Source organism: Electrona antarctica (assembly GCF_951216825.1).
Source record: "Electrona antarctica genome assembly, chromosome: 4".
Lineage (NCBI taxonomy): Eukaryota > Metazoa > Chordata > Actinopteri > Myctophiformes > Myctophidae > Electrona > Electrona antarctica.
In genome coordinates, this window is record NC_136809.1 from 57,574,256 (window position 1) to 57,600,778 (window position 26,523).

General features: G+C 42.0%; 1 long non-coding RNA gene across 1 annotated transcript; it reads right to left on the reverse strand.

Moving 5' to 3' along the window:
• Positions 1-1,461: 1,461 nt before the first annotated feature.
• LOC306921687 lies at positions 1,462-26,502 on the reverse strand. Its single transcript, XR_013789812.1, has 3 exons — positions 25,574-26,502; positions 14,290-14,439; positions 1,462-3,366 (listed from the first exon to the last, which is right to left on the reverse strand). It is a non-coding gene; the product is annotated as an uncharacterized lncRNA (long non-coding RNA).
• Between the last annotated feature and the right edge of the window lie 21 nt (positions 26,503-26,523).

The following is a 26,523-nucleotide window of genomic DNA, read 5'->3' on the forward strand; positions in this document are numbered from 1 at the left end:
GTGTTTTTAAGCCTGTTAAAATAGCTTAAAAATAAAGCATGATTTTAAAACAAAATGTGAGACACCAGAGGAGTTTATAAATGATAGCCAATAGGCCTATGGTCGAATATGACATCAAGGCATTTAATAGCAACTCAAGTAGTAAATTGCAAACCCGGTAAGCTACTCCAGTATCGCTTGTGTGGGACAAGTGGGATGGGGGGACGGGATCCCCCCCATCCCACTTGTCCCACACAAACGATACTTCTGTCCCTCAAATGAACAGTTTGGATCTGGTCACCCTAGCTAGCGTCCTTCAAAAATAAAGATTATTGTAATGTCTCACTGAGAAAGAAATAAACTTCATTTATTCACATAATCCTACAATCATTTAAACTCTGAATTGTGACTGGGGAGGGAGTCTGTCTGGGAGATAGTCTAGTGATCATTACAATGGCCTGATGTGAAAGAAAACATTAAAATGAAGGTTATTGTGTAAGTGCACAGCCAAAATATGTTGGAAATATTTTCTTTTGATGTGGGGTCATAATTAAATGTAATGTTGATTAGGCAACATGCGGCCAAAATGGCGCGCTGTGCCATGCCCAAAAGAATAAACTTTTGATCCAGATGACCTAGAATCATGTATGAAGACACTTTTGAGCGGTGCCTCCGCTCCATTACGCAGCTATGTGTGTCCCTATGTATGTATGTGTGTCCCTGTACGTCTCTGTCAAAGCAGGGAAAGCTGCAACACAGTAACACACCGTTTCCGGCGTGTTCCTGGGGGTCTGGATGTTCCGCGGACCCCCACATGGTAAATGTCATTTCTCGACCGTTTCGGGTGCGGGAAGGCTCGCTGGAACCGGGCTGGCCCCCTGGGCACGTTCCTGGGGGTCTGGATGTTTCGGGGACGCCCACACGGTAACTGTCATTTCTCAGAAATGTACTGTAATTCTGCAAACTGTTAATACATTTCCCAAAAAGTACAGTACATGCACCGCTCAGTTCACACAAGTGTGATTTGTTCATACAAGTCAACCATGAGGATTCCAAATCTGACACCATTTTAATCATAAGACCTTGATTTGGCCCCTAAATTCAAGGTGGCCACCATCCAGTAGAGTGAAAATGTAACTTTTGAATAACGCCCACAAAAGCACAGATCTGTGCGCACCACCAGTTTTGGGGTGGTTTTTTTGTGGGGGTCCCTCGTGTCATTTCACACCAGCAATGTAGTACATTGGATGTATTATTCTAATGGGGAAAGGTGTTCCACAATAACTTGGCCCATGCCATTGGGCAGTAAAATAGGCAATGCGTTCTCATTACCATGTCAAAATGAAAATGTATAATATTGATAATGATAGGCCATTGAATAGAAACACTATTTAATAGAGACAATAGCAGATCAACAATATTTTGTAACCTTTATTTAATAAATGGGTTCAAAATAAAATTAAAAAAAATCGTATTCAATATTCCTGCATTTACTACACATTTCAACAGAACCTCTGGATATCCTTGTCATTCTGGGCATGAATATTTGATAAATCACACAGAGGACCTGTAGTGATGAAACCTTTATTAAACAAAACAAAAACAAATAATTTCCCCCAAGAGATAAAAGTGGATCTTTGAGTTTATAAAAACCCCTTATAGAAACTAAACTATGTGGAATATACAGTCTCTCTGGAATATTATGTACTATGATAATGTAACAATGGAATCTACCATATTATGTACTATGATATTGTAACAACACACATGTCAACACACAGTGAGCAGCTACACAAACCCAGCAGCTTGTCAGCACTTTACTGCATATCCATGAACATAATAATTATTGCATGAATATTAATGAATGTGATTGACATGTTAAATCCTGACCAATGTGGACACACACTGATGCTCATATTGTACTACCAGTAACCTATAAACTGGAGGGAATAATACAAGATAAAATACAAATTAAATTCCATCTTGTTGAATAGAAAATAAGATCCATACACAAGATTACAAAAAATAGTCACAAGAAACTATTAATGTGTATTCTATTCAGTTGATATTGTCAGATTATGTAATTCCTCTGCCTTGCATCGTTCATTCTGGATTAGATTGATTGATCATATGTCTTAAACTAAAGGCTTTCCCCTGTATGAGTCCTCATGTGGCTTTTTAGATTACCTGTCTGAGTAAAGCATTTACCACAAACTGTACAAGAAAATGGCTTTTCGCCTGTATGAGTCCTCATGTGTTTTTTTAAAACACCTGTGCTACCAAAGCCTTTACCACATACTATACAAGGAAACGGCTTTTCACCTGTATGAGTCCTCATGTGCGTTTTAAGCTGACTTGTGCTTACACAGCCTTTAGCACATACTGTACAAGTATAGGGCTTTTCACCTGTATGAGTCCTCATGTGTATATTTAGATCACCCATCGTAGTAAAGCCTTTACCACATACTATACAAGAAAATGGCTTTTCGCCTGTATGAGTCCTCATGTGCGTTTTAAGCTGACTTGTGCTAACACAGCCTTTACCACATACTGTACAAGAAAAGGGCATTTCGCCTGTATGAGTCATCATGTGTATTTTTAGAACACCTGTGCTAACAAAGCCTTTACCACATACTGTGCAAGAAAACGGCTTTTCACCTGTGTGAGTCCTCATGTGTGTTTTTAGAGCACCCGACTGAGTAAAGCCTGTACCACATACTGTACAAGAAAATGGCTTTTCGCCTGTATGAGTCATCATGTGTGTTTTTAGATGTCCCTTGTGATTAAAAATTTTGCCACACTCAGTACAGCTAAAAGGTTTCTTCCCTGTATGAATCATCATGTGTGTTTTTAAATGATCCTTTCGATTAAACATTGTGCCACACTCTGTACAGCTAAAACCTTTCTGCCCTGTGTGACTCCTCATGGAGTCAGTTTGTTTTGATGATTTCAGGTCCTGGGACAGCTTGTGCTGTCCTCCCACCTTTTGTGTGTTTTGTGATTTCAGTGTGTTTAAAGCTGACTGATCTCCCCTAGTCACCTCCCACTCATCACTGTCTTCAGTGTCAGATTCAGAACAGTGTGAAGAGAGGACTTGGTCATTACTAGTTGGTTGTGATCGTACCCAGTACTCTACATAAGCTTGTGTTTTCATGTGTTCAGTTGAGGTGCCGGCTACAGGATCTGTCTCTCTGTTTTCATCATCATCATCTTCACTTTTCACTGCTAGTAATGTCAACGTTGACCCACCAGCCTCTTTTGGTCTTTGAAGTAGCTCCTCCTGTTCCTCTTTAATCTGTGGAGGCTGTGGTTCCTCCTGGACCAGACTGGAGCTCCTCTCCTCTTCAGGTGGAACCTCCTCTTTACACACAGGGACGTGCAGAAAGTCTAGGAAAATAATACACAGAGACTCTATAAAAGGTTTGAATCTTGTACCTCAGTGCAGAGCAGTGGCTGGAAAAAGTATTGAATCTTGTACCTCAGTGCAGAGCAGTGGCTGGAAAAAGTATCAACAGATTACCGCTTTGTCCACATTTTCCAAAATTGAAATGTGACAGTGTGCGGACTGACAAAACAGTAAACTTGGATGGATGTGTTTTGCCGCCAGGCACGTAACTGACATGACGCAGACAACGCAATTTCATTGGGGCACACGGATGCCCACCCATTAAGGCTGAAGGATTAATCGTTTTCAAACCGAAATTGCGATTTGAAACCACGCGATTAGCAAATCGCAAAGGCTGCGATTTTTTTTATCATAATATTCAACCCGGAGCGCGTCTGATCCAGTATTTACAACAAGGCTGTACTGTGCTCTCTATTCTAACCAATCAGAAGTGTCCCTGCAGTGCATGTGACTGCAGTGCATGTGTACACGCTCCCCCAGTGCCCAAAACAAAGTAATCATTTACGTCTACTCTGCGTTCAGTGTGTTGATGCTAATGCTACCATGTTAGAAGTCAGCAGCAGCTGAGGAGCAGATGCAAGCATAGCGTCTGCGGAGCCCGAATAAACTTTCTTAAGTCCGCACAATTTAATCCCAAAGAGATCAGGCACTTCGGGGATATGGCATTATTTTGGTTTTGACGTTACAGACGTCCAACAAGAGAGTTTTGTGCAAGACCTGTCATGGTGCAGCGACAGTAAAAACATCCCACGGCAACACCACCACTTCGCATGGCACGGCGCTGTCCTGTCTGTCCCCTGTTTATTTTAATGCTACATTGTCGTCGTCGTCCCCGATTCTGGTGAACCGGTCTCCATTGTGGTGCATGTACATTTGTAATGATTTGTCTGAGCGAGGTCCGCAAAATTGTACCGAGATCAGAGTAGAGCCGTCATTGAAAAAGAGCTTACACCAGGACCCGTGGTGGGGAAATAGCCGGCCAACAAGCTAATAAACATTAAAGTTAAAGTTATGAGCTTGTCTTAAACCTCAGACAAAATTATCTCTAATAATTGATAGCCTAATTATGTCATCACATCTGTCAAAATGTAGCCTACACGTATGCAATGCATATGCTTTTATTTGGTTAAAAAAATCCTACCCGTGTGAAGTGAGGGGCGCTCTTATCATCATCATGACGTAAAATAGACACTAGGCCTATGTCTTTGCTCAGACACTGACATAATGGGAATTTAATGTTTGTGTAGGACGTTTGTGACCATACACTAAAGGCTGGATATTGGAGGGGCTATAGTGCCCCTCAAAAACAAATAAATCAATTGAACATTACATAATATCTAAATGTGAATATTAAATTAGAATCACAATATTGTGCTCTGATGATTAGATAACTGTAGCCTAATAGCAATTGCACTTAAATAGAAAGTCTGGAAATTACATTGCATTTATGGTCTGTATCCAGAGAGCTGTTTACAATTATTTCTAACATTACAATTTTAACACACATTCTTATTGTAGTTAATTAAACACAGGTCAATTTGGTTAGCCTACATTATTTTGAGCTGTCTCACATCATGTGAATCCTGACATCACTGCCTGGTAAAGTAAATGAATGGTATGCCATTTGGTAATGTTTCATTACTTTTTAAATGGACACAGTGAATACTAAATTGAAGCTTTACTTTTTAAATGGTGCAACCACTTCATTACGGAGCTTTGTGTGTCTGTGGGTGGGTGGGTGGCTGGCTGGGTGGGTCTGTCTGAGCACGAAAATAGCATTTGGTTGGTTTTCACAACCAAGTGTCACTGTTGCGCAGCCTAACACACACACATACTAACTGTATAGGCCCTATATGATGATTTCGGGTGTGACATTACAGTACAGTGACTGTACAGTACAGTATAGGGACCCCCACACGTTAACTCTGTAATTTCTCGACCGTTTCGGACACAGGGCGGTTCGCCTGAACCGGGCCGGCACCCTGGGCGTGTTCCTGTGGGTCTGGAAGTTTCGGGGACCCCCCCGGGGACGCCCACACGGAGTTGCACCACTTACTTCACATGGGTGTGATTTAAAAAAAAAAAATATCGCGAGTCAAATCGAAAACGCAATATTGGTCAGAAAAATCGCAATTAGATTTGTTCTCAAAATCGTTCAGCCTTACCACCCATGCCATCAGTAAAATAAAATTATAAATACATACAGAGATGCAAAGACAGTTGAGTTGACCAAAGTTTGGCGGAGCCCGTCGGTTGCTGCTGCTAGCACACAGCTCTGGTGGAGTGTGTTGGCTAATATTAAACTGGAGGCAGTCAGAAGAGGTGAGGGTACAGTGGGCTCCCCCAATGGCAGCTACTTTCACAACTACTGTACAGTGCCCCGCTGTTTGTAAACCAAAACGCAGTTTGGGCTATTTTCAAACTGCATGCACTGACCAGCCTGCGTGGGGGCCTACTGACGTCTAGTTACGTCGCTGTTCACCACATTTAGACTAGTCATTGGTTATACCAGTCATTAGTCCTACAACCTATCTCAAACCCTCACCCCTAACCCTAACCTCCCACGGGGCAGCACACCTAAACCTAACCCTCTCAGAATTCCATACTAGAAGGCTTTCTTAGTCATTGGTTAGACATAAGGTTGGTGAGGGGTGTGTTAAGACGACCGGATTAAGGTTGGTGAGGGGTGCGTTAAAACGACCAGATTAAGGTTGGTGAGGGTTGCGTTAAAGAAGAATTCCATACTAGAAGGCTTTCTTACCTTTATTTGTAGTTGTTACATCCCCACCAAAGAGGTCCAGGTGTTATTTTGTGCAAAAGTGCATTATTGGCTATTTCCCCTAGCCCTCAATGGGGGTTGGGTTTTTGTGCTAATTTGTTTATTTCCATCAAAATAAGTAGTAAAGTGTGCCGCTTTGGATACTATTTACATTATGAAGAGAGGATATATAAAAAAAAAAATTAGCACAACACCCCATAGCCCAATTCAATTCAATGCAATTCAATGCAATTCATTGATGGCTTCTGGTAGGGGAAATAGCCAATTAGACCCTCCAGAAAAGCGCGGGCAAAAACCCTTGATTGTGCGGGTTAAAATCCTTGATTTAGCGGGCCAAAATCCTTGATTATGCGATTAAATATGCGGGGTTTCTCTGCGCTTTTATGCGGTGAAATTGCGGGAAGTTGCGAAAGTTGCGGAATATGCGGAACGTTGCGGAATATGCGGGAAGTTGCGGAAAGTTGCGATTATGCGTAATATGCGGTAAATTGCGGAATATGCGGAACGTTGCGAGATATGCGGAACGTTGCGGAATATGCGGAAAGTTGCGGAATATGCGGACAGTTGCGATTATGCGTAATATGCGGTAAATTGCGGAATATGCGGAACGTTGCGAGATATGCGGAACGTTGCGGAATATGCGGAAAGTTGCGGAATATGCGGACAGTTGCGATTATGCGTAATATGCGGTAAATTGAGAAATATGCGGAACGTTGCGAGATATGCGGAACGTTGCGGAATATGCGGACAGTTGCGATTATGCGTAATATGCGGATAGTTGCGGAATATGCGGAAATTTGTGGGATATGCGGAATATGCGGACAGTTGATTATGCGGAATATGCGGAAAGTTGCGGAGTATGCGGAAATTTGTGGAATATGCGGAAAGCGCAGAAAGATGCGGAATATGCGAAAAATATGCGGGAACTGGAAAAAAGTTGATTCTTCTCAAAAATACCCTGTTAGGCTACTACTGAATGAACAGGAGACATATTAAAGCAAAGTAAAAGCAAGCTACATCAGATTCAGTTTTTTTTTATTTTCTCAACTTAAATCTTATACTGTATTGTTACAAAACAAAGAAAGTGCAATGTCTTACAACTCTGTTGTAGTAAAGTGCTCAAGTTGTATGCAGTCATTTTCCTGAGTCACAAAAAATGTCAAAATTAAAATAAACCTTCTTAATAAAAGTGAGGTAGAACAATATTTTCAAAGACACACCGTTGAAACTGAGTAACTGTTTGAAAATCACAGGATCCAAACATCCAAAATCACAGGTCAGGATAACAGCTCTTGGAAAAACACATCTCTCAATGAGGCAAACATATTTTTAATTGCTGTTGGGAAGAAACCTACCTCGTCACCGCTAAAACCCTTATGCCTTATCCCAAAACTTCTTTTTCGTCACCACTAAACCCCTTACCCTAAACTTCTTTGCCTTTTTTTATTTTTTTTATTTTGAAAAACATTTGATAGTTCAACTAGCCAATCTACATTGACACGTTGTGAACTTGTAGACTGGCCATTTTAACTATTCAAAAATGTTTTGCAAAATAGTAATAGTTGCAAAGAAGTTTAGGGTAAGGGGTTTAGTGGTGACGAAAATGGAGCCCTTCATGTTTTTTCCCCATAAGTGAAGGCAGTACTATTTCACACAAGAGTGTCATACAGAAGTAGTAGTGAAAATAGACCAGCATGTCACATTGGGACATGTAGATAAGCTTGTAGATAAGTCAATTTTCACTACTAGTGTATGACACTCTTGTGTGACATAGTAGAGGCATCATTTATGGGGGAAAAAACCATGACAAGTTTAAACATGGATAGTAGTGAAAATCTAAAAAATAAAATACAAGCATGTCACATTGTGACATGTTGTGAGCTTGTAGATTGGCTATTTAAAATAATAAAGAATAGTTTAGGACATATATAAGTTCCGACCCGACAGCAATGACATAAGAAAATGTGATAATATTTGTAATGGTTCTAAACCTTAGTTAACACAATAATACTGTATTTGCTACAAAACAAAAGGTGCAATCTACAACTTTGTTGTAGTAAAACTTAAGGTGCTCAAGTTGTATGACTAGGTCATTTTCAAACAGTGGACTCTCATTTAATGCAGGATTTTTTCCAACTGCATAGTCTGGTCTGTCACCAAATGGCCAAATAAATCAATCTTCCTCCATCCCCTCTCCCTCAACATCCATGTCATCCCACTCCTCCAAATCCTCCCCCTCTGCCTCCTTTCCCTTCGCCCTCTCCTCCCTCTCAAACGCTCCACTGAGGATGCGTTGATTATGGCACAAGAAGACCAACGCTTTTAGGTTGTTGTTGGTCGTTGACCTCCTTCTGTTTGACAACACTAGCTTATAGATGCTGTTACTCCGTTCAGCATCAGCTGAGTTGGAGACAGCATCCTTGTACCTGTGGGCTAAGCGGGACAGCACAGGAAGTCTCTCCTGTAGGCCATCCCAGAACACATCCAAATCCACCACACCAGAAGCTGCAGCTCTGAGTGCTGCTGGACCCAGGGTTGTGAAATAAGAATCAAATTCATCTCTTGGCACATGACTGAAACCTGGAATGGACTTGTAGCTTTCTACAGAGTCATCTAGGAATGCGATGTGACGAGGATCAAACACCCTGACCTCCTTGAGAAATTCTATGGCTGGCTGGCCATCTGACATGTACTTGGTGAGCTTATCTTCAGCATTGACGTATGCCTCGCCAACTGTGCCGAGGATCTCGGTCTTCGTGTGGTGTGGTAGGTCAAACTCCTCGAAGTATTCAGCACATATGTCATACTGTAGCTCTTTGTTGGCAGCAATGACCACCTGCAGATCCTCCAGATAATTGAAGATCTTTATGGTCACTGGGCGTCTGCTCTCGAAGATGTCTAGTAGATTGAGGATGGGTTTGCACTTGTCAGCCATGATATTGATCTGCACATTCAGGGACGGAGCCAGGTTTGGGTCTTGAAGCATGTCATGGAGTCTCTCCACAGACGATGGCACACTTCTGCCACACACCTGTGAATGAAAAACACAGAAAGAAAAGAGAAAGAATGTGATTAGGTCAAACAGTTAAGTGTTATATATTACTACGTTTTTATTTTGATAAAATAACTAATTGATAACTAATTCATGCTTGTGCATGATTGATAATGATAATTTATTTATACATTATATATACAAATGTGTGTAGGTGTAAGGGGCATAATTGGTGGAGAAAGGGACAATTACTGTTAAGTGAAGTTGTACTTCTTTTTTTTTACCTGTTTCTCCACCTCAATGAACTCCTTGTACAGTCCAAAGTACCCTCTGTGGTATTGTACGGCAAAGAACCAAGAGTTCCAACGTGTTGCACAGGGGTTTGGAGGCATGGTCACCCTTTTTCCTGGCAGCTTGTTTGTCATGAAGGAGAGATATCTTCTCTTGCGTGATCCAGCATTCCAGAACATCTGGGAGAAACTCATCATGAAGCTATTCAACTGAACAAAAGGTTTGCGGAAGGCGTTGCCGATGAGGTTCATTATGTGTGCCATGCACGTGATGTGCAGTGAGTTGGGGTACAGCGCATGAAGAGCAGCTTTGAATGCCTTCTTCATGTATGCTGCATTATCTGTGTCAAACACAATCACATCCTCATTTTTAATGCTGTATTCTTGTAGGCAATTTACAACAGCCACAGATACAGTGGAATGATTGCACTGCTCAAGGAACACTGTGTCTGCAAGGTAGGCCAAGATCCGACCAGAATCATCCTTCTCTAGTGGTGCAAGCAGGATGTTCAACACGCATCTCCCCTCTACATCTGGAGTCTCATCGAAGATCACAGCAACAGGTTTTCCTGCAAGAAGTGTCTTCAACTCTTCTTTTTCCTTCTCATATACGGCTCCCAAGTGTTTCTCTTGCAGCTGGTGACATCCTGGAATGGCTCCACCATTTATTACCCTTTCATTCAGGAATTTCCTCATTGTAGGGTGGTCACTCTTAGACAAGGGTATGTTCACTGCAGTGCAGGTGGTGACCCAGGTCTCACATAGCTAAAGAAAAGAAAATGTATATATATATTTACTATTGGGCTGTCTTATTCACACACACACACACACACACACACACACACACACACACACACACACACACACCTAAGAGCATTTAATTTAATCATTAGGCTATTTTCATTCTTTGGCACGTACGCACACACAGCTATATGACTGTTAAATCACTTGACTTTGTCCCATTCAGTTTTACTAAGAGCATTTATTTTAATCATTAGGTATTTTCATTAATTTCTTTCTGACACCGTGCGCGCACGCGCGCACGCGCGCACGCACGCACGCACGCACGCACGCACACGCGCACGCACACGCACACGCACACGCACACGCACACGCACACACACACACACACACACACACACACACACACACACACACACACACACACACACTTCCACGTCTCTCATTCAATCTAACCAGCTCAAACGCTACTCACCTCATTTCGTGTTTCCCTTGCGATGGTTTTTGAGGTCGATGCCTCGGTGAACGTCACTTGTTTGGAGACTTTTTTGTCTGCAGCAGCAGCAAGCATTTTTGCATGTTTAGCGCTAGCGAAATGGTTCGACACCGTTGATTTGCGTAAGTGCTCCAAAACGCAGTTGCACGGGGTGCAAAACAATTTGCCCCCACTCTCATGCAATACCCCTGGGTATTGCTTTGCCCGGTCTCGGGCTGAAATGTGTGTTGGTAAGTGGGATTTATTAGCCTTTTTCATTGTTTCCCTCCCTCGTCCGAGTTCCACTGACTGTTCTTCCATCCAGATGCTGTTGTTGTTGTACTATGATGAACGCGCGAGCCGGTTACTTAGCGCGTCGCACGAGAATCACGTCACCACTTCAGTCAAGTTAAACTTTTTTTCCTTTTATGCGAAAATATGCAGGGATTGTGAAATCAAGCGAGCCCCGCATCATTCGCATACTAGCGCGGACATATGCGATTATCGCGGGAAATATGCGCCCTTCTAGAAATAAATGGATCCCCGCATAATCAGCGCATAATGGCTGATTATGCAATGAATTATGCGATCGCGTAATCGCGTTTTTCTGGAGGGTGTAGCCAATAATGCGCAGAGAAGAATACCATCAATGCTACAGTGAGGGGCGTTGGCTTTCTCCTGTGCCCCAGAGCTCAAAAAGCATGCCACAATATTAATAAGATCAATGAGCGCATTGTGATTCTCACACTATTAGGCAACCCACAAACAACTGTTATCTGTTGCTATAGTCCCACCAATGAGGAGAGGTATACAACTGATACCAAGAACTTCTACAAAGTGCTATCAACTACTGTGGCTGCTGTTCCTGCACACAACTTGCTGATCATAGGAGGTGACTTCAATGCCCAGCTGGGCTCTGAGAAGGCCAGATTCACCTACCATAAAGCCACTAACAAGAATGGTCGATTCCTGACTGACTTCATGGAACAGTGGAATATCATTGCTGCAAACACAAGGTTTTAGAACCGCCCAAACAGACTGTGGACCCATAGGTCTCCTCGCGGATACCTGTCACAGCTAGACTACATCCTTGTTAGGGGAAGTGGCAAAACAGCATAACAAACTGTCGTGCCTACACATCATTCACAAGTGTGGGCTCAGGTCATAAGATGGTTTCTGGTACTTTTAAAATAAGCTACAGGCAAAGCAAACCACCAACCAGAAGACGTAATGTATTTTTGTCTGTCATTGATGTTTTATGTGTGGCTGTAGCTGGGGTTTAAAGGTGTAATGCAACGGAAATGGTGGACATTTTATTTTGAAGTTTCAAACGGTTTCAAGTTGAAACACCGGTCTGAAGTTTCTGAACCAATCAGAGCGTCGCATCCCTTCAGGCGATGGGACGGTAGCTAGGGTCGGTAGCTATGCTATACCAGCGCATGCTGTGTGTTTGTTTACAATTCAGATAGACGGCCAGCTGTACCAGTTTACTGTTATGTGGCTTATTTCTACCCTATAATGTTTTCAGATCCATATTTTAGCGTGATGATTAAGTTGAAACCGAGTAATACACTCTCTGGATGTTATCTTGAATGGGAATAAAAACGGAGGATTTCTGTAATCAGTAGCAGCTGTGTTTGCCTGTTTGGACGGATGCGGAGATATGGGGAATTAAACGGTGAGCTTCATTTGTATTGGCTTTTATCGATGTAGGCCTCGACACGTCATCACGCAGCACGTTTTCATTTTCAGGAAGTAATACAAAATATATTTTTATGGACTTTTGATATAAAAAGTTAAAAACACACAAAAATAAGAATTTTCCCATTTTTTTGGCATCCATTGTTAGGTATGCCCATATGACGACCACGGAGATGGTCTAAATTTCACTACACCTTTAAGCCCAAGACAAATTTCCCTTGTGGACAATAACGTTTACCTTGACCTTGAAATACCTGACTGACCTCGACTATGCGGACGATGTCGCCCTGACCGCAGAGCACATACAATCTGCTCAGACACTGCTCATCTCAAGCCGCTGCCAAAGTAGGACTCAAGTTAAATGCCAAGAAAACAGAGTGCATGCTGTAGCTGTCAACAGCTTTGTCTCCAGCTCTGCTCCTTTGACATGTGGGGTCCCCCAGGGGTCCATCTTAAGTCCAGTCCTATTTTCCCTGTACATGCTATCCCTCGGTGCTTATAAATACGTTTGATGGTGTCTCCTACCACTGTTACGCCGATGACACTCAGTTATATTTTTCCTTTAAACACACAGATATCAATAAACTCACTGTATTACGCGACTGTTTAACATCTATTAACAACTGGATGGCTCAAAACTTTCTGCAGCTTAACCCCAGTAAAACAGAGATTCTCATCATTGGCCCTGATAGTATTGCTAATTCCATTCGTCTAGCCCTGGGCACTTTGGCTCCTAATATCAAAGATTCTGCTAGAAACCTGGGCATCTTCTTTGATAGCCGTATGAACTTTGAGTTTCATGTAAAGAAGGTCGCCCAGTCTTGTTTTTACCACCTACGCAATATCTCCAAATTAAAACCACTCCTCTCCACTCAAGACCTAGAAAAAAATATTCATGCTCATATCTTCCCGACTCAACTACTGTAATGGACTCTATACTTCCCTCACCGCGTCATCTAAAATATTATATCCATAATAATAAATATTTCCCTGCATAAAAACCTGCACTATCCACACACATAGTTTCACACATACAGTATTTAATGATTTTGCTAAATAGTTACTGTATCGATTTCAAATCATTAAATCGTATCGTATCGCCATAATTAACCAATATCGTCCATGTATCGTATAGTCAACCATGTATTGTGATACGTAAATGTATCGTTACACCTCTATATAATGTTTGGCTCATCAACCTATTGTCAGTTAACTTGGAATTTGTTTAATATGTTTAAAATAATAGGTTCCATGATGAGGACCTTTTTGAATGGTGAGGTGTTTGTTTTATGCAATGCGCTGCTGAGCCTACATTTCCTTGGAGTAAGAATGCTTGCCATTACGATTCCAAAACTAAATGACAGTGTTTGAAATCATTCCAACCCGATAGACCTACCTATTAAACCTCTAAACGTTTTGTCAGTCAAAAGATAAAAACAGTTCTGTCCGTCCTGTCTGTAAACTCCTTTTCTCTCTCCCTCTCTCACTGACAGACACTGCACGTCGCATGCAATGTTCATGAATCCAAGTATTTGCACGCGAGGTATGCAGAAGTGCATTTTACATAATGCTGTACGACTATTTGTAGCGGTGATGCATCACATACTTGACTATCCTATGGTATATAAACCGTGCTGCTGTTCAGCCTGTTTGAATGAGCGGACCTCTCCGCCGGTTCAAATCAATACAAAGTTGAAACCTGTTACATCGATGCGCCCTTATCCATAGGCTACACGTTTAGCCTAATGTTTATCTCTCTATAGGCCTATATATAATGACAAAAAGCTCTTTGGTGGAACAGGTATAGGTCTACATAGACACAAAGTCTAAAGAGATACAGTGACATAAACAGCAGTCAAAGACACACATTGGTCAATTCAGTCTCCTTGTTCAATGTTTTTACATTAGTAATAATGCAGTTCATACCTGAGGGAGCATCAGCCTCCTCTGGTTTTAAAAGTAGTTCCTCTTGTTCCTCTTTAATCTGTGGAGGTTGTGGTTCCTCCTGGACCAGACTGGAGCTCCTCTCCTCTTCAGGTGAAACCTCCTCTATACCCACAGGGAGGAGTGGGAGGTCTAGAAGGAGGAGAGAGGAGGTGACATCAGCAACCTGTACATAGGCCTATACTGTATCAGTCTCTCACTATCCACTATTGACAGCCTGTGTACATATATCCATTCATGGGTGATAGATTATACTTATCATAATAATGAAAATACACATAAGAAATTAAGAATATAGGCTACAACAAACCAAGCAGCCTAAAAGGGCCATTCATACTGAGCACTATAACTATCACTGCAGCACGAGTGCTAGAAAAGCCCATTGGACTTATAAGAAAACAAAAAGAAAGCTACGTGAACTCATTATAATCTGCACCTGGCTCACTGATAACAAACTATCTTTACAGCTGGGGAAAAACTGAATCCATTCTCTTTGGATCAAATAGTAATCTCAACAAGGCAGATGGCTTCTTGGTTAGTAAGGCTGTACCCTAGCCCTGTTTTTAGGACTCGAACTACGGCAGGAATTTGTTTCCCTTGATTAATTTATCCGAGTGCTTTTAACCAGTGGTGGAAAAAGTACAACAATATTTTACTTAAGTAGAAGTACTGATTCTCTACTTGAAAATTACTTAAGTAAAAGTACAAAGTACCCATTAAGAAGGTTACTTAAGTAAAAGTATAAAAGTACCTCAAATGAAATGTACTTAAGTACAAAAAGTACCCGGTGTAAGTACAAGTAAAAAGTACAACATGCTTTTCAAAATGCCTACAAAGAAATTAAGTCCAAAAGTGGCTTTATTTTAACACTCGTCTCGAAACTGGCCATTCATTATCAATGGCATTTCATGTTTGTGTTGGGATAAACACTAGAAACTGGCCATTCATTATCAATGACATAATGTTTGTGTTGGGATAAAAACTAGAAACTGGCCATTCATTATCAATGGCATAATGTTTGTGTTGGGATAAACACTAGAAACTGGCCATTCATTATCAATGGCATGTTTGTGTTAGGACAATGTTTGTGTTTACGCACCCTCAGGGTGCAAGCAAGCTCACCCAAAAATACATATTTCAGATGGGGGTCCATAGTAATTTAGGGGAGAATGGGGAGAGCCATTGCAATTTGCAAAACAGACATTATAATTGCGTGAATTCACGCATTACAATTAGCCCTTCACTAATTAAGCCCCACCCACACCACTTTGCGAGGGCAAACTGTCTCCCATTGAGATGCATGTTAAATGATTTCTCCATAAAAATAATCGATCATTTCAGTAGCAAGACCTTGAAAATGTCTTCTAAATCTAGTTAAAAAAGCCTACAGTAGGCTATAGAGCGTCACAGTCCCGCCTCCTACCCTGGACCAGGAAATGAAACCCAATGCATTTTTCCCATAGACATTTCTTAAAGTATTTATTTAAAGACGGTTACGCCGCGGACAAAGCCAACTCGAGTCGTGACAACTCATGAAAACACAAACAATATTTTGGACCAAACAAATAATTACAAAGAAGAAAAACAAAAAAAGTGTTTTTCTTCTTTCTAATTATTTGTTTGGTCCAAAATATTGTTTGTGTTGTCATGAGTTGTCACGACTCGAGTTGGCTTTGTCCGCGGCGTAACCGTCTTTAAATAAATACTTTAAGAAATGTCTATGAGGAAAATGCATTGGGTTTCATTTCCTGGTCCAGGGTAGGAGGCGGGACTGCGACGCTCTATAGGCCTATGCACAATGTGGATTACATTATTGGGTGAGAAAGTTGACGACCATCCCGTTCGACAGACGTTTACATGCAATGCACGGTAAGACTAGGCCTACAGTGATTATTATTGCAACCACCTGGATGGGTGAGTCGTGTAACGTTAAGCTGTGTATGTGACGAAAACAGAACTGCACTAACCAGCAGATGCAGTGCGCGTCAGACACACACGCACGCACACACACACACACGCTCGCTGTTATTTATTCACCGCACCAGAGAGAGAGGGAGATACGGGCACTTCTGTCCAGCTTTTTCACCGCCCCGCACCACCATGCTTCTCTGTGTTCATGTGAACGAATGAGTGAGGCGATGACTTTAGAAACTTTATGCGGAAAATGCGGAGATTGTGGAATCAAGCGAGCCCCGCATATTTCGCATATTTTGCGCGGAAATGTGTAGCAAGTAACGAAAGGTGTCCAATTTTAATGTAGCGGATTAAAAGTATGATTTTTTTACTTGTAAATGTAACCAAGTAAAAGTAAAAGTACAGAAAAATAAAAATAGTAAATAAAAACTCATCGATCCCTACAAACCAAATAGAACAACAGTGCGTTTACAGTATGCAAATATGCTTACTGTCCCAAAAATATCAAAAGTTACAATAGGAGGCAGGGCGTTTAGGTCCCAGGCACCTCAGCTGTGGAACCTTCTCCCGGCTTCGGTCCGTGGGGCTGACACGCTCTGCACATTCAAGACTAGGTTGAAAACCTTTCTCTATGACAAAGCCTATAGCTAGACTTGTCTCCAGTACTCGCTCACCCGATAAAGTCATAAGGGTGAGAACTGAGTAAGGGGAACCTCCCACCAAACCCCGCACCTGTGCTGTGTGTCTGCTAAATACCATGATTGTACATTGTTTGTGTGGGTTTGTCTCCCAGCAGTGCTTGTAATATACACCGTATAGGCTCCAGTAAGGCCTGCCACTAATCCAACTCCTTCCCCGGAGTCTCTTTTTGTCCTCCACTTCGCAGTTCCGTGGACCTCTAATATTAACCCCCAACTGACTGCCGAGTGTGACCGTGGACCAGGCCGTGGACCAGGCCACTTCATGGAGCCCAGCAGTCTCCCAGCAGTTCTTGTAATATACACTGTATAGGCTCCAGTAAGGCCTGCCACTAACCCAACATCCGGGGAATCCTTCCCCGGAGTCTCTTTTTGTCCTCCACTTCGCAGTTCCGTGGACCTCTAATATTAACCCCTAACTGACTGCCGAGTGTGACCGTGGACCAGGCCACTTCATGGAGCCCACCAGAAGTGTGACCGTGGACCCGGCCTCACAGTGCACGACCTGGACCAGATGTGGACCAGGCCCCTCCATGGAGCCCACCCTGTCTATCTCTCTTCTATTCTTTCTTCCTATTCCCCTCTACCCTCCCCCCCCCTCTCCCCCGACACGGTCGAGGCAGATGGCCGCCCACCCTAGAGTCGGGTTCTGCCTGACGTTTCTTCCTAAAGGGGAGTTTTTCGTTACCATTGTCGTAATATTGCTTGCTCTGGGTGGATCTTTGTTGGTTGTAAAGTGTCTTGAGACAACTTGTTGTGATTTGACACTTTAATAAAATTGAATTGAATTGAATTGAAAAGTACAAATTCTCAAAACGTGTACTTAAGTACAGTAACAAAGTAATTGTAGCCTACTTCGTTATTTTCCACCACTGCTTTTAACCAGGCTGCAATTCAACACGAGATATCCGTCTTGAACATGATTAGAGCGCAGCGCGGAAGAGAGCGCAGTGCCCTCTCTTTATCAATATCTCTCGCACGCACGCACGCACGCACGCAGGGCTTGACGCTTAGCATTTTTTCAAGTAGCACGTTTGCTACTAACTTGAAAAAACTAGTAGCACACAAATTATTTTAGGAGCACGATGAAAAGTTATCAAATAATGTGTTTTTGAGGGGCGCTAGCCGCTCCTATATACAGCTTTAGTCCCCACACGTCTCAATATTTGCCATTGACAATGAACTAGGTCAATTAGGTCAAATTTCTGCTAAATATGACTAAACAAAATTAAACATCAAAACATTAAACGCCATTGAAAGGACAATTTACGTCATATGTAAACGAGCAAAACAGTTAACCAATCACAGGCAACAGGCATTCTGATTGGCCAGTATGAGATGATTCATGATGATGTATGATGATAAGAGTGAGGTATCTTTTCAGAAATTATCACAATATTGATAACATATGCAGCATATCGCATTCTCGTAAAGATATATTTTCGTTTACCACCCGCTTAAAAAAAGAAAAGAAAAAAATAATGGTTCAAGCCCATTAATTAAGATTCGAGTGCCAACCCTAACGAGCGAATGTTCGAACCCTGAATGTTCAGGGACAGCCTTATATTGGTTAGAGTGGGTGACAATATTATCACACGGAAAGATTAAATTACCTACCTAGGTTACATCCTGGAGGCAAATCTTTCCAGTGATAAAATGGCCACCAACGTAATCAAAAAAGTCAACCAAAGAACACAATTCCTATACAGGATTAGCCTGACTCCGCCAGATGGGGCAGCAGAGAGTACTGAGAGCCTGAGAGTTCCCAGATGGGAGCAGGAGGGGGGAACCCGATGTACTCTCTGCTGCCCCATCTGGCGGAGTCAGATTAATATAGGATCTCCTCACTAACAAAAACACCTTGAAGACCCTAACAGGAGCCCTCGTACAAGGTTTCTTCGACTATGCATGCAATGTACCAGACTTCCCAAAACAAACTGGTCAGGCTATACATGGCCTCACTCCCCGAACCCACCTCAGCCCTGCCCATTTTGACAGGCTGACTGGCTGGCTTAGGGTTGACAACAAGGGAGTAAATTAATTCATTAAGACATGTGAATCCCTTGACTCCTTCAAAACTGCTCTCAAAGGGCACCTACGGACGGCTGCAATTCGAAACTGGCCCCCGTAAAAGTCTGGGCCCCACCCTTTTTCCCCTCACTGTATATTATTTTTTCCCTTTTTTTTTTACCTCCATTTATGATGATTTCCTGTTTTTGGCTATATAGAAGTGTATATTTGTACGTCTCTAAATGTGCTGATTAATTGAAAATGGTGCACCCTATTGTAAACAAGTGTAATGCATTAGGCCGAGCAAAAATAAAGATTGGTCTCCGGTTTCCGACCGACTCTATTAAATATGCGCGACCCAAATTATTGTATTGGCATTTGGTAAAAGAAAAAAAAAGAAAGTCAAAATCCGACCGAGTCAAACCAGATAGTCAGTAGCTCTCTGCTTCAAAACATTATCATGTTTCAGCTTTATTACTTGAAGATTTTTTTTTTACATTTGTATAAGGCTGTCAAAGTTCCTTTTAACGGCGTCAATTTCATTGACGCGCGATTAACGCAACGCATGGTGAAGTTTGAAAGAGTGCATGCCTCCCTCTCTCTCTCTCCGCTCTGATCATTCAGCAGCAGTGCAGCAAGCCTGCTCTCTGAGTCTACTCATCGCGGAGCTAGTTGTCTTTTACCCAACACTGTCAGTAGCTCATTATTAATGAATTTGCTCCACGTGTAAGATCAGATGATCTTTGAAGTGGGCATTGGTCAAAAACAAAAGCTCCGACAGTTTTGTTTGACAAAGATAGCAGTTAGTTGTGAAATCTTGAAGCTACACTCATGCTAATGTTGACTGCTAACGCTAACAACATACTGACGTGCGTGCGGGAGAGAGTGGGGGGGGGGTCTGAGAGGAATACGAGACGGCTCGCCCCTTTTCCAACTCGCCCAAAGCTGCGAAGATCGGTCGCCTCAACGGGAAGAGCGGTCGCCCCAACGGGAAGAGCGGTCGCCCCAACGGGAAGATCGGTCGCCCCAACGCGCGGAGAATTCACCCCGAAAAGTCCGGAGAATTCGCCCCCAAAAGTCCGGAGAAGTCGTCCCAACAAAGAGAGAGAGAGATTTTTACATGTAGCTGTTATGTCTCACTGACAGCTGTTTGATTGTGCTGCGCTCTTGCATATTCCTGTGTTGTTTGTGATGATTGGGGGGATTATCTGGGATTGACTACTTCAGTCTTGACATACAACATGATGTGTGATGATGTTGCTTTGCCTTATTATTGACTCTGAGTTTTGAAAGTAAAGAAGAGTTGTGTTTAAGCTGTCATGGTCCACTGATTCACAATAGTAGCCTACTTTTAAACAGAGAGAGAGAGAGAGAGAGATTTGTACCTGTACTATATTTGTACATGTACTTTGAGATTTTTCCTGTACTTTTAAACAGAGAGAGAGGGGGGGGGGGGATGTGTCTAGTTATAGTGAGAGTGGAGGGGGCCCAAGGGGGGTCATCAGCCTCTTTTGTTTGAGTGTGCTGGGTCGTAAACAACTTGTTGTTTCACCTTAATACTGTGAGTAGGCTATTACAAATACATTGAAATACATTGAAATGTATTGTAGGCTATTATCTGTACATTATGCTATAAGTCTAAAAGGGGCAGCTATGGGATATAGTAAATCAAAAAAATACATTGAAATAGAAAATAAAAAGTGTCAACCTAAGTGTTTTAACCCATTTAGGATTGAGACCAGATTCTTCCAGATTCTTACGCTCTCAATAGTTACATTAATTGATTGAACTTGTAATAACTTGTTGTTTGTAAATGCTATGGGCTATAGTAAATCCTTGAAATACATTGAAATAACCTGATATTTATGCTGCATTGATTTGTATTTGTATTGATTTATATTGATATTTATAAATAAACATCTGGGTTACTTAATTTACAATTAGTCATACACAATTGTAAATTAACCATAACTATGTAGCTATGTAGTCATGTAGTCTAAGGTTTTAAATTCCTGTAATCTATAGGACTATATGGACCTGTATTGAGGTTGGAGCATTTGCATTCTGTAGGCTACATTCCAGGCCATCATTGATTCATTGATTTAATTCATGGGATTCTGTTCTACAGAATGGCCCATCGTCAAAGGTGTCTGGTAGGCAATTTTATGTAAGTGGGAAGCAACAAGAACTTGCCACACACACACACACAGCATACAATAACATAAGGGCAGAGATAAATCAAAGTTGTATTGTATTGTATGTAGTTCATGTACTTCCATGAAGTACAAAATAATACAATTTTATGTAAGTGGGAAGCAACAAGAACTTTAGTGCCACCTGTCTGTGAAAGATTCCACGTAAATTGCACTCTGCCTTCATGATTTGAGTCATTTTCAAAAATCCACCTGTTGGTGGCACTGTAAGTCTGTGAAAGATTTCACAGGCTCCAGGTCCCCAGCTAAATCTTTAACTCGAAATTCTGTGGCGAGCCGTCTTCACTTTTCGCGAGGGCGAGTTGGAAAAGGGGCGAGTCGTCTCGGTACCTCTGAGAGTGTGTGTGTGTGTGTGTGCGCGCGCGCCTGTACGGTGTATTACAAACTTAAAAAACGATCTGTTCAAGTCAGTGGTTCTGAACCAGTGACCCAGGTGGTCCTTGAGGGAGTTCTCTCACCCCCTCTGCTAATACCAGTCCACTGAGTCCAGACCATTGTTTTTCCTCTGTCAGCCCCAGCCTGTGCTCTACATACTGACACTGTCTATCATTCCTTTCATTCAGTGGTTCTCAACCAGTGGTCCGGGGACCACCAGTGGTCCTTGAGGGTGTTCCAGGTGGTCCCCAGCTAAATAATGGAGAGTTGGTAACCAAATTAACCCCTATACCAGTAGATCTTTAACTCTTTGAGTGTAAAATGAGTGTAAAGTGGACCCTTATGGGTCCATTTGGTTCAATTTTCCACTCTCAAGAGTTGAATTATTGTTAAACATCAGCATTACTTAGTATTACTAAGTATTCAACCAGTGTGTGGACATTCTATTCAAAGTTTTCAAATGCTGTAGGCATACAGTGTTATGTTTGTCTCCACCAGGCCGAAGGCATGGGGAGAGAGCAGGGACGGATTAACCCCACAAGGGCCCCTGGGCCGGTACATTTTTTGGGGCCCCCCTAGCGCGCGTGCGCGCAGAATCTTCGAGTTTTTTTGTGTTTTTATCTTTTTTTTTTACCTAAATTTAACAAAATCAATGGCCAATGAAGGTCCCCAGGAGCTTTTTTCAGGGCCTCAAACCCATTACAGGGCTTTACATTCTCCCAGAAGGGTCCCTGAGAGCCAAGGGCCCCTGGGCCACGGCCCCATTGGCCCAATGGCTAATTTGGCCCTGGGAGAGAGTATGTTTTGCACTCCGTCCGTGTGTGTGTGTCCTTCCGTCCGTCTGTTACCAGCTAATCTCCGGCACCGTTAACCCGGTCGATGCCAAACTTTGCACACACACTCCCTGGATGCCAACGATGAACCTCTGCCCCACATTTTCCAGAACGGCCTGTTATAGCGCCACCATGAGGCAGCTTTTCACATGTTTTACCTAAAACTGCACCGATCTGCGTGAAACGTTGCATGCACACTCTCTAGAGGCCAAGGACAAACCTTTGACCTGCATTTTCCGCATCTGCCTTTTATAGCGCCACCAGGAGGCCGACTTTTGTAAAACACATTTTTTGATATTACTCCTCCAGATTCTGTCCAAAAATCTCACAAATCGTTACACAGTATCTCTATGGTCAAGTGCGCAAGTCGGATCTGTCCGATATTTCATATCACAGTTTGCAAGATTGCCCCGTTTTGAATAAAAGCCTCAAATCATGAACGCAGCGTGCAATTTACGTGAAATCTTTCACACATTTTCTTACTAGGCTGAGGAATATATCCCACCCTTTTCACATTGGCCTGTTATAACACATTTTTGGAACAAAATGCCTCAAATCATCCAATTGCCATCAAAGGTGTATGAAGAAATGGCACCTTTTTCACATTGACCTATTATAGCGCCACCAGGAGGCCATAACCTGACCTGCCCTGGTGGAGACCTGTGCCCCGAGGGGCACTTTTTCTAGTTCTGACACTCTTTTGTAAGTAGCCTACAGTGTACTTTAGAATTAGAATAAATGAGTACCACAGACGAAAAACAGTCTAAGTACAAATTTCAGACTGACCCCTCCACGAAAAGGCCTCGTTGTCCTGACCCCTTATCTATCATTTATACATTATGGATCAATAGTGTGGACTTAGACTGTTATTCGTCTGTGGCATTCAATTATTTAAAAGATGGTAACTCAGGCACATATTGAAGTTATTAAAAAAGAAGCCTATCCATCATTGCCGATGGGGGAAAACAATAAATAAAAAAATAAATAAAATAAAATAAATTCCCTACCTACTCAGCCCAAAAATGACAGCAAATCGGAGACCAATGTTTTTTTTTGCTTGGCCTTATGGTGTCGTCCACAGTTAAAAGATTTTGTATTGAGTTAGCTTGAAATGTACCTATTCCGCATACTGTTAATAAATACTAAGAAAACAAAGAGAAAATTAATGCTATCTAGTAGTGATGCACGATAAAATTGCTGTGACTTTCAATGGCTCTGTCGCTTTTGTTTGTTTATTTATGTTTGAAGGCAGAACAATACGTATAATATCGGAATCGGCAGATATGATTTCATAATCGTCCACCCCTACTATCTAGCACTAACAAGAGATTATGCATTGAGCACGGTAAACTACCCAAAACTTAGGCAAGCATTGACTAGGTACAGACTCAGTGAACACAGCCTTGCAATAGAGAAAGGCCACCACAGACAGACCCCGCTCCCAAGGGAAGACAGACTATGCACCCAGTAGCCTACTGCACACAAAATGTTGTGGAAACAGACTAGAACACACACATTCTAACCACCTGCCCAGGGGGTCTGCAACCTTTTTCACATGAAGTGCCATGTTTTAATTCTCGTGATAGTCAGTGTGCCACATATAATTATGACACCACATCAAAATTAAATATTCTCAGCTGATTTTGATACTCCATAGGATACACATAACAACCTTCGAAATATTTTCTTTCACATCAGGATGTAATGATCATTAAACTCAGAGCAATAACCCACCTATATCTCCCAGACTCGCTCCCCAGTCATGAGTTAGTTTGAATGAATGTACAATTATGTGCAGGATATAATCTGTAGATGTGAGTGGACTTAATTTAACTGATTTTAAAAGAAAAAACTTCTCTCTCACACACTTATGCCAGTGTGCCAGTGATCACCCTCCCATGTGCCAATGTTGGTACCCGTGCCTAACGATGCTTCTCGGTAACATTTTTATTTTAATTAATCACTTAATTTTTTTATTTTTTTTCTATTCTTTTTTCACCTAAACATCATCATTGATGTTCATTGTTTAGTCTTGCAATGCCATTGGTCATGATATTTACATATAAATACCCCCCACAGAGGCACACTGTGGGGGGTACTTCAAAATCTCTGGACTCAGTGCAATTTCTAATCAAAATTGACCTATGACCTTTAATCTTTAACCCTGATAAAAGTAACTAAAATGCTTTTTTTAACATGTTTTTTTAACATAAGTCCTAGTAGTACAAAGTAGTAGTAAGGTTGAAATCTATTTTTTGCAAGTAGAAATATCCGGGTCTTAACACATCTTAAATCTGAGGGTTTTTTGTATGCTATTTAAGAAAACAATGCTGCTATTTGTCCCAATGTGGGAGGCTAGGCTAATGTAAGGCATGGCCGCGCCACGGTGGGCACAATAGCTATCACAGATTCATATATATTAAGCATGTTCTTCTTTGCACTGCAGTTGTGATGTGGACTCTGCCAGATGGAGAGATTTATAAAATAATATATTCATATTACAGTGCTTGGTAATTGATCACTTTCAGCCTGTTGTCTTTGGGCATGTCATTAGGCGATTTAGGCCTTGAGGAGTTTCACTCAGAACGGGTTATATTCTGGTTGACATTTTCCAGCCTCACTGTGGAGATATACCATTCACCATTGTAGATATAAAATTAAATAAACACTGTATGGTTTGGGTGTCAGATGACAAAATAACATAACTTTGATCCACAACAGTAATGGGTCTGCCCTATCCGTTTTTATACTCTAACTTGTCCATTCCACTGCGGGCCGTCATAATTAAGCTTCCATTGTAGCCTTGCAGTGCGTTGACTGTCGGACAGAGACGATTTTTTTTATATATAATCGCCATGGGGGCCCGCTCCCGTGATCAGAACACGCAAACATTTTCTAAAGGTGAATAATAATAATACCACCGTCGATCCAGAGCCATAGAGCCAGAGCCATAGAGTAGAAGAGTTGTGACATGTCAAAGATATTAGAGATGAAAGATGGTGTACTGCAGTGACGGTGTACACACCAGCGTCACTGACAAGCAAACTTACGAACTGCAGACTGGCAGCCAAGTAGCCTAGCATCCTACTAGCCTACATGTAGGCAGGAAGATGGCGCCCAAATAAGCCAAAATCCTACCGTCACTATGCCCTCCCCCTATAGGCTAAAACGTTTATAGGCCTACCTGCAGTGTGTAGTTTGGTGTTGTATGTGTAACACATACCTGCAGTATGTAGATTGATGTCCATATCAACATCAATGCCAAGCAGTTTGTTTTGTTTCTCCAGCAGAGTTTCTAGTGTCTCCATCTCTCTCTGGAAGAGGCTGCAGATCCACTGTGCAGCCACACTGAGGTGCTCCAACACAAACACTCTGACATAATCAAGCTTCTTCACACAACAAACATCAGCACCACACTGATGTTTGTCCAAAACACACAATATGTCCTCTCCCACCACTGACGTCATGTGTTCATGTATCTTCAGCCGTACAGACTCCATTGGACTCGTTTTACCTCCTTTAGGAGACATTTACACCAAACAAAGAGACTCTCTTCCAAACTACCGCTGTTTCCTTGGCTTCGACGCCGACAAATTGAACTCGAAGCTGGGCTGAATGAATGAGGAAATACTGCTGGAGTCCCGAGATGATTTTGGGTCGTCACAACATTTCAGTGGCACCGAAGAACCGATTTGTAATATACACTTATATAATGTGTAAATGTTTCTGTTCCTACTGTAATATAGCATGTGTATTAAATACACTTATAACTTATTTAATGTGTAGAATGTCCTCCATTTGACTCGTTTTACCTCCTTTAGGAGACATTTACACCAACGCACAAGTTGGCTTGTGTCTCTTCCAAACTACCGCTGTTTCCTTGGCTTCGACGCCGACAAATTGAACTCGAAGCTGGGCTGGATGAGTGAGGAAACACCGCTGGAGTGCCGAGATGGCTTAAAGTTGTTAAGACCCGACCGTAACTTTCTCCTAGGAGCTAGCTCTCCTGGCGTGGCTGCTCCATCGAGTTGGAGATCGGGGGTCGAATCCAGCTCAGGGTGATACACGTTACACTGTTAAATAGACTTAGAACTTATAGGATGTGTAAAATGTCTCTGATCAACAACAAATATCTTCTATCCGATTCCACCATTACGCTGAAAACAAACAACA